The following is a 3735-nucleotide window of genomic DNA, read 5'->3' as shown; positions in this document are numbered from 1 at the left end:
GAGCAATGAGAACCAGTACTGCTAAATGCTCTGTGAGTAATGAATGGACTGCTCTGATGCAAAGACCTTGTGTTTCCATAGAGAGCAAAACTGTATTAGTCTCCCTCTTCGAAGCAGGGGCATCTGGGGTGAGCCTTCACCTTCCCAGATGCATCACCACCCACCCCAGAATTAATGGTCAAAGGAAGAGCCACCGATCCCTTCCAGTGTTCAGGATTGTAGACTGAGGCCCCTTTCCTGCCATAAGAAAGATAATATTACTGGCTCTTGCCAGTAAACAGAACCCTGTCCTGCTCAAGTCACAGAGGGAGCACTCAGTAAGTATGTTGCATGCATGAATGAAAGTAGGAGCCAATTAAAGCAAATACAAGTTGTTTTAAAAGAGCACCATTATGACCTTGAGGCTATATTTACATTCACGTGTTCTGACCCGGTCCTTCAGGCTGCAAGCCCCTGGGCAGTCAAGACCTGTTGGGCTGCCTCCTAACTGTATCCCCAGTACATGAAACAGTAGCTAGTCTGCAAATATTTGTTGAATAAATGAATTAATGAAGGAATCCTCTGTCTTTTAAGACATGTCCATCCTTGCCCATTCTCCTCCAGGGTCTTCAGAGGCTCCTAAGGCGGTTTTGACTTGCCGAACGCCTGCACGAATAAGGGTCTTCTTGGGCTGAGGTGCTGTCTCTGCCACCTCCCACTTCTGCAGGCCTGCGACCAAGGACGGTTGTTCTCTAGACCCTGTCCTGGCTGTGTAAGCTCTCCCAGCCCTAGACGCTGGAGGCATCCAGCATTGACTGAAAGATGGCCGGATTTCAAGGGGCTGGACCGGCGCCCACAGAGGAGAGCAGAGTGGATTCCCCACTTGTATTGTGCTCACCGATCCCCTCCCCACATTCCCTGGAATTCAGGGCCACTGCATTGCCTAATTCTAGGGGGGACCCTTGTCAGGACAAATGTAATAGGAATGGAGTTCCTGGAGGTGCACAACATGGGGCCCTACCAGTATCCATGCAACTACTGATTGGGGCTCTCTGATGGGGTCCCTCCTCCTCAAACCATCTGAGGTCTCACAAAACTTCCCAAAGAGCCTCCTGGAGGCCACTCCCTGTGAGAGGAGATGTTTAGCTGTCCCCTCGCTCCCCCAGTACCAGGCACTCAAGATAGAAGATGAAAAGACAAGAGAAGGGCTTAGAGAAGCTCACAGACTCAGGGAAATATGAACCAAGAAAAGAGAGATTCCATCCTAGTATATTATGGACTCTATAATAAAAGCGTATTGCCCAGTACCCTGGGGTCACAGAGAGAGGCCTCAGACAGCTAGAGGAGGTAGCTCTAAGAAGGTGCATCCTTCCCTGGTCCATATCAGCACATTTACTGAGTACCCAGCATGTACCAGGCAATTCTCTGGGAAGACAAAGATGCTGAGGGCCAGTCCTCTCCCTGCTGGAGGTCACCTTCCAGAGGCATCTACAAGTGCAAGTACCCTCCAGTGGGAGGCCCTATAGCACAGCGGGTGACGTGCCATTGCTGTTAGCCACTCTGACCTCGGTCTCCTCATCTGTAAAGTGAAGAGGGACCCCTATGGTTCCTCATAGAATCACTGAGGCTTAGATGAGATGGAAGCTGTCCGTGCTTGTCCAACCTCGTGCTTGCATAGGAAGCACTCAGTACACTTTAGCTATTATTCTCCCTGATGCTGCCGTAATGGGGACACACACAAGGTCTGGAGGAGAATATGGGCTGGAGGGGCTACACCAGCTGACGAGGGGAAGGGACGGGCGTTCGCCGAGGATCTGCCTTGGCGCCAAATCTTACATGAGCAGGTGTCCCGGAGCCTGGGCACCTTCTGCGTTTCCTTTTCCCTTCCATTTTGAGGACCCTGGTGATTGAGGTCAGTTAATAGTTAAACGCGGTGTTATAAGCACAGCTCGTGTGGGATGTTGAGGGCCAGGGGCGCGTGAGTGATTGGCCTAGAAATAGCAGTCTTCTTATCTCTCTGCAGTTGGAAACATTCCCACCAACTTATTTGAGTCTGTTCTGTTTGCCACCTGAACTGAGGACTCTGAGTGGGAGGGACTCTTCCATCAAACCCACAGCCAAGAAACCAGTATGACTGACAGCTCTATCTGTAAGGCCGAAACCCAGAGAAGCCGAAAAGAGATAATTTTTTTTTCTTGTTTCCCACAGAACAAAAAAAAGCACCAAACCTTTATTCCCCAGAGATTTAATGTAGCCAATAGGCAAAGCCTGGGGACTGGGTGCTTTCCCTGTTGTAAGAGCTCCAGCTTTCACCTAGGATTTTGACTCAGTACAGGGCCACCTCACATACAGGGGTCAAGGGGCTAGACGGGGAAGCAAGTCCTTCCTGGGAAAACCAGCTTGGCAGAGCATCTCAGAGCAGCCAGACACCTGCTTTTGTGGATGGGCCAGTTCTGGATGGGAGCGCTATCCCCAGGCCTTTGCTCGTTGGGTCCATGTGGCCTGGAGCTGTGAGCAGGGCTCATCTGAAAGCCGGCCCTCCTGGGCCAGGACTCTGGGATGGTAATTGAACTGCCAGGATGTTGGAACGTGGTGCTCGAGTGATAGCCCAGGGGGACATAAATGTCACTTTCATTCCAGAGAATATTGCCAAGGTGCCTGCAAAGTTCAATTTTCCTTTCCAAGCCTTTTATTCAACCTAAGGGCCAGGTTCAAGCAGAGACGGATCAGCTATGTGCCTTGGTCTTGGTTTGGTCCTAATGCACCTATATGTCACTGTTAACATTTAAATATTTCTTAATGATCAGAGGGCTAAAATAATTAGAAAGTTCAAGATCCACTCTCACTACAGTGTGAATTTTCCTGAGCATTTTGTAAGGACCATAGATTCCTATTCTAATCAGGAAAAAATGAGTAACGATGGAGAAAAGAGCTGGGTATGAGGTTTTACCGTATACTTCTATTTTGAGACATAATTATTTATTAATGAATTTGCGAAGATCTGAATAAGACCAGCATTTGCGCAGCAGTTCTTGTGAGCCCAGTGCCTTATGTGCAAGATCAGTATAATTTTCGTAACAATTCTGCACTGTTGCAAAGGAAGGTAAAATTGCCCTATTTTGTGTGCGTGGGAACAGAGGCATTTAGAGGATTTCAATACTAAGAACTTGCACTTGAATCAATGCTGTCAGTATATGAAAGAGCTGCCTGAGATTGGATCTCTGCAATAAAATGCAAAATGTGAGAGTCAAACAAACATAGAATTTCAAATAGTCTCTACTCTCCATGGTCTCTTCACCCTTCCTATTTTTTTTTGGCGGGAGGAGTGACCCACTTGGAGTGAGGGGCACACTTTGGGTGTTCCCTACGAGATCCTCAAGGGTAATCTCTCTTTCTTATTGACCTGTCGGTGACCCTAGAGCAGCATGAAATGCCAGCTCCAAAGCTCCTGGCAGTTAGCAGAGACCAGTGAAGTTGGTTGGGAGTAATGAATAAAAACAAAGAGCTTGCCCCCATCAGCAAGAAGAAGTTCCCACTCAGCTCCAGCTTGTTGCAGGCCTGTGGAAGTGCAGGCCCGGTGTGGCTAAATGGTTTGGTTTTACAAGAGAAGCTGGAGAATTGGGATATGCAAAATCTCCCAATTTTTCCATCATTGGCAACTCATTCAAAATTTTTAAAAAGACCGCCATGTAGGGTCGAATTTGGCCCATGTTCAGCCACCTCTTCCCTAGAGCCTTGCAGAGTTCTTCACAGGTA

Source organism: Pteropus vampyrus, unplaced genomic scaffold, assembly GCF_000151845.1.
Source record: "Pteropus vampyrus isolate Shadow unplaced genomic scaffold, Pvam_2.0 Scaffold86, whole genome shotgun sequence".
Classification (NCBI taxonomy): Eukaryota; Metazoa; Chordata; class Mammalia; order Chiroptera; family Pteropodidae; genus Pteropus; species Pteropus vampyrus.
This window is presented reverse-complemented; position numbering follows the sequence as displayed.